Source organism: Galeopterus variegatus, unplaced genomic scaffold (genome assembly GCF_000696425.1).
Source record: "Galeopterus variegatus unplaced genomic scaffold, G_variegatus-3.0.2 Scaffold3736, whole genome shotgun sequence".
NCBI classification, from domain to species: Eukaryota; Metazoa; Chordata; class Mammalia; order Dermoptera; family Cynocephalidae; genus Galeopterus; species Galeopterus variegatus.
The window spans coordinates 36,015-51,401 of NW_007729847.1; positions in this window are offsets into that span (position 1 = coordinate 36,015).

Below are 15,387 nucleotides of genomic sequence, written 5' to 3' on the forward strand. Positions count from 1 at the left end.
ATACTGGTTAGACTCATATCAAGACAGTGGGAATTTTATACAGCAACTTGAGCTGAACATTCCTTGAAAAATAGTTTCCCTAAAACTATTTCTCCTCTCTTTGGGATCAACATCACTACTGTTCATCTGTGTAGACAGCGGAATTCACAGATGCCAGGTGTGTCAAGGGTTCCCAAGGCCATCCCTAGGTTCAATGACTTGCTAGGAGAGCTCCCAGGACTCTCAGCAAATAGTCCTATTCATGGCTATGATTTAGTATAGCAAAAGGATTCCAAGAAAAATCTGCAAAGAGAGGGCATGTGAGGCAAAATCTGGAGGAAACCAGACACAAGCTTCTAAGAATCTTAGCAAATAGTCCTATTCATGGCTATGATTTAGTATAGCAAAAGGATTCCAAGAAAAATCCGCAAAGAGAGGGCATGTGAGGCAAAATCTGGAGGAAACCAGACACAAGCTTCTAAGAATCTTACTCCAAGAGGAGTTAGACAGGATGCACTTAATTCCTCCAGTAATAACTTGTGACAACATGTGTGAAATGTGTTCACCAGTGTCCCTTCTTCCAGGGAAACCTGCTAAAGACTCAGTGCCTATTGTTTTTATTGGGGGCTTGTCTCTTAGGTACTCTCTGCCTAGGAGGTATCAAAATTTCAGACTTCCAAAAGGAAATGAGCATTCAGCATAAGCCACTTTGCACAGTTGAGGCACAGTGGGCCACTCTTACCATTTAGGGAATGGTGGGACCCCTCCTGAAATCCAAGTTCCCAGATGCCAGGCAAGGGCCAACCTTTCAAATAGGCCTTTCTAACTTTAACCGTCACAGGCCCGATTAACTCTTTTCTTCATACAAGTTTTATCTTAGAATAATTGTCTTGCTTTCTCCACATTTGAGGAGGAAGTGATTGTACTTCAAATTAAGGTAAACTAATTGAAGCCCCTAATGTATTCAATTAACTTTGGTGTCTCAAAGAATCTGGGGCTAAGCATGATTTTTCATTGTAAGCTGGTATTATATTATGTGCCCTTAAAAGAAAATGATGCAGTACATTTAATATATGTTTCTATTTAGTTGGACAATGTGTATAATTAAAAATCTTAGATAAAAGCTCAGCTAATTCCATGAAATTTGAATATGTTGTTAAAAACAGTCTCCAAGTGCCAAGGAATTTCAAGGTTCAGAATCATCTGTGTCATAGCACTTCTTTTGGTTAAAAATGTTCTTTCTTTCTTATTCAAGAATCTAAGAATGAAGTATAAGCAATATTGTGCTTACCATTTGCAAATTTATTCAATATTATGAAGGAAAGAATTTGTCTTTTTGAGAGATGGAACAAGGATGACGCTTTTGTACCAAATGTCAGCCAAGAGAAACCATAGACAAGGATGGCCAACCAACAGGAACAAAGACAAAGAATGTACTAAAGGAATTGCTATTATCTTAGGAAGCAAGAATAATTTGTAGTTGAATATTGAGGAATAGAAAATTCAGGAGTATAATTTTCTGGAATGTCAAAGCTGTGGAAGAGAAGTCAAAGGGAAAGTTAGGGGGTACATAATGGGAAAATTAGAATGTTTTAGCCAGCTTGTTTACAGCCCAGTTCTCCATTATTAAAGGTTAGTATGACCTCAGATACCATTGTCAGTCTGTCCTGAGATCTTGGCAATTGCAAATCTTTGATGGTGAAGGAGACTTTTCATGCCCTTTGGATTTATATTACTTTCTTAGCATCACAGCTTTTTGCTGCTTCTTCTGGTGTATAAAGCCCATAAACCTGCTCAATCAAGTATCAGGTGGTGAGTCTGCAGACCTGTTCCATCCACCCCTTTAGAAAACCACATTGTAGCCCTGAGAGTAACTGGTTTCCAAAAGGGAACTGGCCTGCAAAAATGAGTGCCTTGGATGGCAGCTATTAGCTTCCTCATGAAGTACCTGGGTCAAGAGGCTGAGGTCAAGAGGGTGTTGAATTATTAATACTTTCATAATTCTAATTTGAGTTTTTTCCCAAGCAATATGAATGTGTGCAAATGTATGGTCTTTAACAGTTCTCTGAGTATGCTTAATCTGTCAGGTTGCGTGTGTTGTGATTTAGCAACCTTTAGAAACTTTAAGTAAACAAGACAAAATTGTTAAGACCTGGGTTGCTGAGAACCTTGAATCTGTTCACCGGTTAGTTTTCCAGATAGAGTAGGATCACTCAGGCTTCTTGGTTGTGTATTAACTAACCTTCCTGAAGTGAGAGAGACGGCTGTTATGGCTTGAAATGTTATGAACTTGACAAAGAAATAATTTAAAATGTTAAACCTTTCCATATTCCCCTCCTAAATAGTGTTCTATCAATTTGCTTTTCAAAAACCTTTTTATTAAGGTATAATATGCAGTAAAATATGTAAATCTTAAGTATACACCTTGATGAATTTTTATATATTTATACACCCATGTAATTACCACCTTATTTCCTGACATTTATCACTAACAGTTAGATTCGACTTCATATAAATTATATCATATAGTATGAAGGTACTTCAAAAAATTCATGGAAAGATTCGTGTTATCTTTTAATTCTATTTTCCTACGAACTTTTTAAAGCGATCTCATATATATTTTTTGTATCTGGTTTCTATCACTCAAAATGTTTCGACTTCATATAAATTATATCATATAGTATGAAGGTACTTCAAAAAATTCATGGAAAGATTCGTGTTATCTTTTAATTCTATTTTCCTATGAACTTTTTAAAGCGATCTCATATATATTTTTTGTATCTGGTTTCTATCACTCAAAATGTTTTTTGATATTTATCAGTGTTGATATAGTAATCCATTGTATGAATATACTGTAATTTGTCCATCCTCTCTTATTGATGGTTATTTGGGTAGTTTCTAGTTTGGAGCTGTTATGAATAAAGCTGCTGTGTACATTCCTATACACATCTTTTTGCGGACTTATCAACTCAGTTCTCTTGGGTATATTCCTGGGAGTGGAATTTCTGAGTCATAGGTAGGCACGTGTTCATTTTCATCACTGCCGAACAATTTTCCAAAGTGATGTACTATCTTACCCTCCCACTGGCAATGTGTGTGAGTTATAGTTGTTCAACATCCTTACCAACACTTGCTACTTTCAGTCTTTTTCATTTTGTTCATTCTGGTAAATATGTCATAGTATCTTACTATGGTTTTAATTTACATTTCACTGATGAGAAGTGATATTGTTTACCTTTTAATATGTTTATCAAACAATTGGATATCTTCTTTATTTTATATCCATTTAGATATTTGTCCAGATTTTCTTTTACTTATTGATTTCTGGGGGTTCTTTATATATTCTAGACTGAGTCTTTTGTCAGATGTATGTATTGTAAAGTGACTATTTTCTCCCAGATGGTGGCTTGCATTTTTACTTTTCATTTATTTTTAATATGGGGGTAACTCTAAGGATCTCTGAAATGTTTGTGTGTGTGTGTGTTGATGGAAAAATGTCACTGTGAAAGATCAGGGAAATGAGGATAGGAGAGATAGTAGAGCAATGGACTTAGGTGAGAGAAAAGAAAAAGGGGGATAGGCAGATAAAGGGGGAAAAACAGTGAAAAGGAAATGAGTTACATGTGCAGGGTGGAGAAGAAAATGAAGGCAGGAAGTGGACCCACCTTAATAAGCAGAAACCAGGTAACAAGAATGACCACCAGGCAGCCACTGGAAGTGCTCCAGGCTCCTGAGCTGGGGTGGGAGGGGTCAAGGGCCTTAGCCACGCCCCACTGACATTTGCATCAGCCCAGCCACAACCAAGTGGATGCTGGAAGTCCCCTGGGCTCCTCTGCTGGGATAAGGGGGGTGCCATGGGCCTTGACCATGCCCACTTTCCCCCTTCCTCATCCTCCCACCTTATCCCCTTCCCCTTCCCCTCTCTCCCTCCACCACAACTATTCCACAACATCTTAGAATGTAAAAAAAAGAAATAATAATAAATTAATTAATTTTCAAAAAAACAAAAATAAGAATGACTGCAGGGCAATTTTACTTGAAGACAAGGACAGTTAGTCCCTTGAATGTTGGATGGTGGCAAACAGGACATCCAAGCACTAAGGGGCAGACAAAGAAAAGCTGAGAATGAAATGACATGTTTGTTGGCTTATCAGCAGGGCAGTAAGAGGTCAAGAGTGGGGGCCTTGGATGTAGATGATGTGAGTTTGAGTCCTGCTTTACCACTTACTAGCTATATCACCTTGGAAAGTTACTTAACCACTCCAAATTTCCAATTTCACAAGAGCAAAAGCAGAAATAATGGGGGTATCAACCTCATGGGTTTGTTGCAAAGCTAAAATTCTTAGCACTATTTTGGGCATGTTGTAAGCACTTAAAACATAACAGAAACAACTACTACTATACTTATACTGGGAAAATAGTGGAATAAATGATGTTTGTTGTTGATGGTGTTGTTCGTTTCTTAATTGGAATTAGCTTTTAAGACCCTCTACTACTAACTCTTATGGTAGAGATGGATGTTCTAGCAGATTTAGGCGTCAACCAGAAATTTATTCCTGATTCAGAAAGTTATAGTTATTATGAACTTGTCACATTTGTGTTAAGGAGTCATCTGTCCACAGACATATCCTGCTTCCAAGTGCTGTTCTGTTATCTTTGGAGTGAGAATGGAGGTCTTCCTTACTTCTGCTTCACTGCTGCAACAACCCTTGCTGACTTCTAATGTTCCCAGCTCAGAATCCGCAGGAGGAATTATGAGCTCCTTCTAACCCCAACTCAGGTACTGGCTGTGTTTGCCAGGTTGTCTGCGTACCGCATGTACTCTAAGGAGGTTTAGCTTGCCACACCTGTGGAAATCACTCCCTGCACACTGATATGAAGCTGTGGGAGCAGAGGAAGAGTAAGGAGAGGTAGTCCAAATCTCTCTAGTTGTGTTTCACTGCTGCTTCAGCTGTACTAAAATGTGAGCCAATGAGCAAGTTGTCCCCTGTGACATGATGACACACCTCTGGACAGATGGATGTTCAGGGATATGTGTGGGTGGAGAATATTAAAAACACTTTCTCATCACTAGTATCCTATTGCTTGTCTGGAAAAATGCACTGTCTCCATTTGTATGGCTGTCTTATTTTTTTTAAAAAAAAAAAGAAAATTAGAAGAAATCAGAGAAAAAAATGGTGATAAAAGTACTCTTGGGGATAAAATTAACTACCCAACAGAGGGGGAAGGATTACTTTAGTGATAGAAGGCTTCATTTTACAAGAATATTCCAGAAATATTTCCTTGAGTTGTGCGCCATTCACAGAGGGGCTGGTCCCAGATGCCAGTCAGACGCTGGATTCTTTGATCAGCCAGTTTTAAAAAAAAAAAGAAAATTAGAAGAAATCAGGGAAAAAAATGGTGATAAAAGTACTCTTGGGGATAAAATTAACTACCCACAGAGGGGGAAGGATTACTTTAGTGATAGAAGGCTTCATTTTACAAGAATATTCCAGAAATATTTCCTTGAGTTGTGTGCCATTCACAGAGGGGCTGGTCCCAGATGCCAGTCAGACGCTGGATTCTTTGATCAGCCAGTCATCAGCTGGTGTTCTCAAGTACAAACAGTACCTTAGAGTGAACAGAAGAAAAAATAATTTACAGTGTTTTGTTATTGAATCAAAATCCAAACAGAAAATATAAAAAAGAAAAACAAAAGCCTGATTAAAGCAGACACATCTGATCTTTCAATTTTTTTTTTAACTTAAGAAGGTATTAACAGTGGCATTTCATATCTGAAATATTTTGGGATGTAAGAATTTATGAAGCTATAAAGCGAGAGGGTTGTATTTCACGATCTACCCACAGGGCCTGCACCATCATACTGGATATGTGCTCAAGTTTCAAGAGATTTATCTCATAAGTTCTAATGGAATGTATGTAGAAGATCTATAACCTAGTAGGCAAAGCTTTCCATAATTGAAAATGGGACACATAATTGTGACTTTGAAAGATTCTTTAGAATTATAGTATTCTTGAGTAAATGTGGTTTTAAAAATTATTACTGCAAAGAAATTGGAAGCAGTCCTTCCAATAATCTTGAAGATACATGCTAAGTAAAAGAAACTGGATTCTTTTGTCCTTGATTTGTTTAAGTGCAATTTATTGGCCCAGTGTTTGTCTAAACTTCTCAGGATACCAACAAAACATCACAAGCCTTTTATTTCTAAAGCGTTAACTCTGACTTAATTAAATCCAGTCTTTTTATTTAAAATATGTGATTTCTCAAGATTGAAATTAGACTCAGTGATGGAGCACTTTATCTTTACTATATAATATCATGATAAATGACATCTTATTTCCAGAATAAGTAGCAATTCTTGAATCTAATCTAAAATGAACAATTTTAAAAAGCTGACTTTTTTCTCACACATCATAGAATTTCCAAAGCCTTTATGATCTATGCCATGCCCTCAATTTACAAAATAAAAGGAAATTATGTATCTCCAATTTCCTTTTCAGACTATTGTAGTGTCATTTAGTTTTTGTAGTACTATCTGACATCCTCATTAAGGATACACTGAATGGACTGATACTACACGATGGTATTTTACTTTATGTCTGTGTCTCGGTAAAGTATTATGTACCAGGAGAGGGTTTAATTTTGTAAACCAACATTTTCTGTTTCACCCATTCTGAGCTCCCATGTTCTTAAAAACACTGAAGAGAGGGGCAACTTGTGCACTCACCATGTCAGAGCATCTGGTCCCCACTTTCAGTCCTTTCACATGCCAACTGGACTTGTTTTAGTAGTATAGATTGGTTGGGGATCCCATATTTTCTAAAAATAAACCCAGTGAGGCATTTATTTTACTGTTAAAAGTGATAGGACACAATACTATGTCAAGCATTGGGCAGAGATGAAAACAGCTCTTTCCTTTAATTATTTCCATTAGAGAATAATAATTGTTCAGTTCCTCAGATAGTTTCTTTGCCACCAGCACGACCCTGTTGCACTATGTAATACAGAACCATGAATCACTTAAGTGTTTAGGAGAGTTTACAATTCTGTAAAAGCCATATTATTCTGTCTTGCAATATCATGTTTATAAAAAAAGTAGTAAAAGCTTTCTGGCTGAATGATATTTATTCAATTATATGTACTGCATAACTGTATATACTGATTCAAACTTAACATTGACTGAAGTGCATCACTTTGAGAAATCCAAAACAAGAAATATATGTTCAGCTGAAACTCAGAAAAGTTTGATGAAATTATCAAACTTTCCCCCACTACAAATGAGCACTACAAAAGGGTAAAGAGATTTCTTTTAAAAAACAACAAAAACTGTATATAGAAAAGGAAACTATAGGAATAATATATGACCTCCTGTGTTATACACACTTTTATTTTTTTCCTGAAAATTCTAGCTAGTTGGTTAGAATTCCTTCTAACAACTTAGTATTCAGATATCATTTATCATACCTATTTCTTTCATTCATTTAGAATCATCCCTCCACTCGAAAGGAAGCAGATGAAGTCAGGCATTTTTTAGATATATTCCAAATCTGTTGAATTCAACCAAAACATATACCATTTAGTTAAGTTGTTTTATGTCATTTATGGAACATATCTGGATAATGGATTGATATTATTTGATAAATTAGCTTAATTTACACTGAAGTTGGTGCTCTGAGCCTGGAAACGTAAGACCTTTGTCCACATTTCCAGATTGGCTTTACTCAGGGTATTCTGCCTTTTACTGTAATGTGATTCCTAAAAAATTGTGACTAACACTAAATGTCATAAATACACGCATCTGCACCTTGCCGTATGAAAACAATACATTGAAATTAAAAACTTTAGAGCACATAAAGACTTTAAAACATGTAATTTACAGTATGTAAGGTTTAGAATATAGAATTTATAATTTATAAATATATCTCACCACTGACATTCTGGAACTTTCCCATCTTTTGGTTATGTATTTCAGGAGTGGCCTCTCTCTTTACTCCTCCACTAACTGTTCTGTGTCCCAGTTAACATGTGACTTTGGCTTTCTTATTTCTCCAACCAGTTTAATTCAGTTTAGCTTTATTTCTTGAAGTCATATGTTTACATACATGGCTCATTACATGAGCCTACAAAATGAAGGCTCAACAGGACAAATATAGCCTCTTCCTTCACAGAGTATAAAATCAAGTATGGGACACAAAAGAAAAAGGACAATTATAGTCTCATTTGTTACATATAATGTATAAATATGACTGAGGTCACATAGAATGATATGGGATGTCTTAGGGGAGCAAACTAACCCAGGCTGCTGAGGAACTGACACCTAAGCTGACACCAAAAGAATATGGTACCAGGCAGAGAGAGGATCAGGGACAAAGTCTGAGGACTAGATAAAGCAAAGTGTCTGCATTTAGATAACTAAAAACGGTTAAAGCACGGATAGACCAATAGGTTAATTCAAGGTACAGTTAGTAAAAATTATCACTTACTTTTCATGTAGCCAATATGTGAGGTTTTGGGATATTTTCCAGTAGTGCAAGGTCTCCACCCAAGCACTAGTACCCAAACCTTGATATGATATGTATGCAAACACAGTTTTTTATTCTGGTCTCCTCTGTGACCTCGTCAAGGCCACTTTTTTGGTTTAATCCACACTCTCCGAAATGGTATTTGTGACTAGAATTCAGCATCTGTATAGTATATCATGTTTATAAAATGCCTTAGCAAAGGGTATTAATTATACTCCACAGAGACCCAAGCAGAACGGGCTCCATTTATCTTAAGAGTAAATGTGAAAGTTAATTGATCTTCAGAGAGTTACTAAAACAAGTAAAGACCAGAACCCACATCTTCTTATGTTGGTTTATATGTTCTGGGATGTTCTGTCCAGTATCCACTGAAAATACTGTGGTGAGAGCTAGTAACTTTACGTTTATTAAATGTTTCTATAAGACTCTCCTATATGTCAAAGATATCCTTTACAGTAGGCAAAATAGTGAATAGATGGTAGTTAAATTCATGGACCATTACGTAGTCATTAAGATGATCATGGACATGTAGCCAATGGCAACATGGACATATTTAGGACTTTTTGGAGACAAAAGCAAAATACACAAGTATATCCAGGTTAAAATTACAGCACTGCAAAATATATGCTGCATATGACTAGGAACTGAAAAGCAATGTGAAAATAATTTGATATTTTTGGAATAACAGATTCTAGTTATTTTTTTCTCTCCTGATTTCCGTAAATGAAAATATGTTTATCTAATCAATAAAATTACATTAAGATGGCATTGTGATTTTTTTATGATAGTTTTGTTCACCTGAGTATCTATTGAGCCTTAGCATAGGACAAACACTGTTTGAGGTGTTGGAAGTATGTTATGAATAGATGAAAATAAAATTTATGGTATGTTGTTTCTCTCATGCAATCTAAAAGGTATTTTGGCAACTATGGGGAGGGGGACGGATACTTGGGCCTTTCAGAAATCTCCAGATCATTTTGTGTAATGATTTCTCTGTTTATAATTGACTCCCGCCAAAATATCACCTGCAGAAACCTACTGATCAAGCAAAACTAAGTATTAGTCTTACTGAAACAAAGGAGAACACCACATTTAAATTTAGCAGTATTTCAGAAGGGGGAAGTAAAGAAAGGATATTTACAGGGTTTCAGAGCTAGGTCTGGAAGCCTGGCCTTGCTAGGTAGAAAAATGGCTGGGATTAGGTGAAATTTAGGACCTAGTTGTTTTGGATTACTGGGGTCTTGAAGTGAAGTGAAGCTCTTAAAGCAAGCTTTGATGAAAAACTGTCTTGATAAATAAGCTGTTTTAGATGGTGTACAGTTTTATTTTCCAGGGGGAAGAATTTCCTGGAGCAAGTACCTAAGTTATTTTTGCTTGGTCCCTGGATTGTTCATCACTAAAACAGGCCCTTGAACTTTGACCTCAAATTCTTTAGCATTGGGACAGGAAAGTATTTTAGTTTCAGTTCTTTTTTTTTTTTTTTTTCCTTTTTTGTCTTTTTTACTGACCGGTAACAGGATCGCAACCCTCGGTGTTGCGCCCGCACTGCGCTCAGCCAGTGAGCGAGAACCGGTCTCCACATGGGATCCGAACCCTTGGCGGGAGTGCCTCTGCACTCCCAAGCGGCGCACTCTCCAGTGCGCCACCAGGCCGGCCTTAGTTTCAGTTCTTACCTTCTTTCTGAGTAAGCATAGGTTTGGTGTTCATTTGGCCAACAAGGCAGGTGTCTTGTTCCTTATTTCTTTAAAAAAATTTTTAAAACGTATTATTGTCACCCATGATGCTTGGAAATGTAGGATACATAGCCCCTGGGGTAGTCAGAGGGATGAAAACTCAAGAGAGATAAGGTTCTGGGGTGGACAACTGGTTTGGCTGCTCAGTATCTAAAACTCTTCTGCTTTGGAGGAATCTCAGAATAGGTAGGAGAGAGAACCCCGCCTTCCATTAGGGAAGTTGTGGGGCACAGGCATTCCCTTGGCATCCCCTTCTGGCAGTTACAGTGAGGATCTGTAAACTCAATGTCATCAATCTGATGTTCCAGCCAGGACTTTGAATCTTGAGGTGGTGGCTCAGACGCACAACATCATATGTGCCACTACTGAGAGGCTTGTTTGTAGCTGCTGACAGTGTGACCAGGAGTATTATGTGCCCAGCTGGTGAGCAGTAGGGTTAGGCAGATTGATCCAGCCTCCTGGCTGCTCATTCCTTCACTAGATCCTGCTCAAGTATGGTTCTTCAAGCTCTCTGTGCATTCTGAGTTCTATCCTATATTCTTATGATGAATTCCTTTTCCTGCTTATGTTAATCAGTGTTGATTTCTGTTATTTGCAACCCAGAACCTTGATGAATATACAGCTCTTGAATTGATTATGAGGTTTTATCACTCTAGAAGCTAGTACAGGAAGTTCTCTGACTTTTCTAGCACTTTCATTGTAAAAGCATTTGTAAAAGTTAGTAGGGACAAACCAAAGGGAAAAATTGAGTTTCATTTCAATGCATTCTTTTTTATATAAAAGAGTAACAAAAAAAAGGATAGTGGAGAGAAGAGTCTCTCGAGATGTCCCTGGCAAAGTTGGTAAAGCTCTCAATATGGGGACAAGGACAAGGTTTCATTGTAATTATTCCCTTTTGACTGTTTAAGCTGGTAGGCTTAAAATGGACTCCTAATGAGAGTGGTTTGCACTGCAATTAATTAAGTGCATGAAATTACAAGCTGCATGTCTTTTCCCTCTGGAGAATATCCTTCCTCTATAAGTACTATATTGTTTTAATTTCTCTCTCTTTCTCTCTCTTTTTAAAAAGAAGTTGGTCCTGAAGGAAAATTAGCTGTGATTGCTTAGTCCACTGAGAAAGGCTTCCCTTTGAATAATGGAAACACCTTTGTCTATCTCTTCCTTACACCTACTGCTAAATTTATCAGAGTTGTTCCTGATATAAACATTTTGAAGACAATGATGAGGAAAAAGATGAGAAATTGTCCATTAAACTTTTGTTGTGGGCGTCCTTGTCCTTTAAAAGTTATTTCTCTTTGTTGTTAGTGAGCACGTGCTTGTGCAAATGTGCACGTGTGTGTGAAGTACTTGAGAAGTATTTCAGAGACACATCACTCCCAAAACAGTATCAGCGGGGTTAGCTCCTGGCAGAGAAGGCAAAGGCAGGTTACCACGACAGTCCAGAAACCCCTGAGTGTACTCCCTTCCCTCTTGGCAGCCTCTTTCCACCTTAAGACATTCTATTTTAATATATTCACAGCTTTTCAACCTGAATTATAATTCTGTGCTTCTTCTCTATCTTCTCTCCTAATAAAATATCTATTCCTCAGGGAGTCTTTTCTAGTAATATAGAAAGGATCTAAGAAGGCCATTCCTTGTGAGATGTGAATTATTTGAGGTACATTAGAGGCTCATTCCAATATTCATAGTGGAATTGTGAGTAGGGATAGATATTTGAATTTTCAAATTCTTTACAATATTGATTGCATATGCAATAATATTTCATATAGTGTAGAAAAGTCTGGTTGGCTTAACAAAAATTGCAATTGAAATAGTTTAGAAACAGGTCTGGGATCTGCAAAAGCAATGTTGAAGAAACTGCATGTTACAACACAGTGCTTATCTTTTTTTCTTTTGGGGAGGAATGGGGCTTTTCTTCCCCCTTGATGAATACAGTCCTTTTTCTTTTTCTTTTTTTTTTGCCTTTTATCTCCCACTGCAAACTCGATATTAAAGTGGAAGAATGAAGAATAATGCATCACCATGTGCCAACCCCTGTGCTAAGCACTGGCTACTTTTTATTATGTCTGATATTCAAGACAGGAGCACGTACCATTATTATCTTCATTTTACAGATGTGAAAACTGAAGCCTGGAGAAGTTAAATAATTTCCTTAGTGTCACAGAGAACAGAGATATAAACCAAGATCTGAAAGTCCTGGATCTTAACCTAGATATGCCAGAATGCTAAATTGAAATGTCACTATAATTTTGTATTTTATCCAAGCTTTCATAACTGCTAACGACAGAGGAAAGCTTTTGTATGATTCCAATCTTCCTTCTAGGATACCTGAACATTTTCTGATTTCTGCTTGAAGTTACTTCCCTTTTTCTAAAGAAGGCCCTACTGACATCTGTAATTTCCTGAAAACATGACATGAGCTGAATATTTTATACCAGAGTAACCCTTACCTAGTGTGAAAGAGAATGGAGGTGACTGGGGTTCCCGGGGCATTTGAGACTCCGAGAAAACTTCATGTCAACTCTCTATAAAGATCACCCAACCTGGAGTCTAATTTACCAATAGGAAATTATATCTTCAGGGCCAGATGGTTTCTGGTTTATTGGTCTGAAAGAGTTAATGTACTTTAACAAATACAAAAGATTCTTCTAGAAATATCTTAAACATGGTGAAAATCTGCCCTAACAATGGTCACCTAAAGTCAGTCAGATTTTGTTGTTATAAATTAGCAATGTTAAATAAAAACCTTGCTCACTCAAAGTAATACATGTTGTTGTATAAAACCAAGATCTAGTATTAAACAGTCAGAGATTATTGCTTTAAGAGCTTGAAAACTATTATTTTTAGAAAAATAACTTTATATAATACCCTACTAGAGTTCAGTAATTGATGAGAAAAACAAAATCAGATGACATTTGCAAAAATAAAATTGGCCATCAGTCGAAACATCTGTACCATTTCTCTTATTTAAAAGACATTTTTATCCTGGAAAATGACTGATTACTCGGATTAGACTCATATCACAACAAGAAAATAAAGTTGTGTTTGGATGGCTTCTAATTTGCATTTAAATTATTCCCATGGCAGCATTTTGTAAGCACAAGCGAACAAAAGATTTCTTTGAGTGACATAGGCCTACACACCTGAGAAAGAAATATATTATCTATAAAATTTAAAATATAGGTTTTAGTAGATGCCTTTGAAAGGAATTATAAAGATCTGTGTTTTTTCCTCCTGGAGTTTATCTTTCTCATAATACTCAAGAAGAAAAAAAGTTCTAATCTACTTTCCTTGGAGGAGTTGTGGGATAATGATGCATATTGGGATGTGAGGCATATCTGGGGCAAAAATCATGTGATGTTCTCAAGTAGAGAAACTTTCTTTTCCTGTTCTTTATCTTTACTCTTGCCTCTAATTGCCTTTGCAAAATACTTCTGTTGTAAACTAGTAGTGAACTAGAGATTAAGTGGAGAGGTGAGGGTAATGGGTGAGAGCTTCACTTGTGAAGAATCAAAGAGCCAATAAGGCAACGGATAGGGTTAAATCTGGATACCAAGATGGGGAAGAGCCATACCATTTTTACTGTTGTTGTTTTCATGTGCTTCTGTTTGGAAGATGAGTTAAGATTCAGAAACACAGCTTAGACCAGGAGTTGGCACACTATAGCTTAGGGACAAATGCTATCTGCCACCTGTTTTATAAATGAAGCTTTCTTGGAGCATGCACTACTACTGCAGAGTACAGTAGTCCAGATGGAGACCATTTGGCCTGCAGAGCCAAAAGTGTTTCCTACCTGTCCCTTTACAGAAAAAGTTTGCTGACCCTTGACCTAGACTATAGAAGTTACTGAGCGGACAACTTATCAGGATGTTTAAGCTTATACGGTATTAAAAGACCATAATTATCTGCTTCCTGTAGCAGGGAGGGGGCCAAGGATGGATGAGGCTGTTATATTGCTCATGCACTCATTCCTTCATTCACCAAAGGGCGATCGAGTGCCCTCTCTGAGACAGGGATGATGCCAGGCACTCAAGACAGTGGTGAGCAAAGAGAGGCATAGTTCCTGCTCTCGCGGAGATGGACATCGGGTAAGACAGTGTACAGTGTGGACAAATATCCCTGCTTTGTGGATCTTTCCTTTTAGTGAGGGTGAAGAGGGGAGCAAGGAAGGGGTATGATAATATCTGGAAAGGTTGGAATTTTAGAGTGACCAGGGAAGATTTCCCTGAGAATGTGACTTTGCGTGGATCTTTCCTTTTAGTGAGGGTGAAGAGGGGAGCAAGGAAGGGGTATGATATATCTGGAAAGGTTGGAATTTTAGAGTGACCAGGGAAGATTTCCCTGAGAATGTGACTTTGAATAAAGGTTTGGAGAACTTGAGGCTAGCCATGTTGCTTGTCCAGAGTTTCCCTGTGAGGGAGGAGGAGTGGTGGGCAGAACTGAAGGATGATGGGAGCCAAGACTTTTTTTTAAGTTGAGAAATTACTGAAGGATGACAGAAGCTGTGAAGGTTAATTCTCGGTGTCAACTTGATTAGATGAAGGAATGCTGAGAAACCAGGTAAAGCTATCCTTTTAGGTGTGTCCATGAGGGTGTTTCCAGCAGAGATTAGTGTGAGAGTCTGAGTGGACTGGGTGGGAAAGACCCACCCTCCACGTAGGAGGGAACCATCCAATCCACTGGGGGTCCACAGAGAACAAAAGAGAGAGGAAAAAGGTGAAACTCTCTCGATCTGCTGGAGCTGGGATACACTCTTCTCTCCTGTCCGTGGACATCAGAGCTCGAGACTCTTCAGCCTTTGGGTTCCAGGACTTACACCAAGGACACCATCAACTTCCCTGGTTCTGAGGCCTTTGGACTTGGACTGAGCCACGCTACCAGCATCCAGTTTATAGACAGACTATCGTAGGACTTTTCTTCATAGTCACGTGAGCTCATTCCCCTAATAAATCCCTCTCATATATTTATAACATATCCTATTGATTCTGTCTCTCTGGAGAACCCTGACTAATACAGATTTTGGTACCAGGAGTGGTTCTAGAGAAACAGAATCTTAAAGACGAATTTCTTCAATTGGTTTCAGGGCTTTAGGCCTAAAAATGCTAACAGCTTAACTTCTAATGATACAGAGAGCACTGATAGTCCTTGGTGG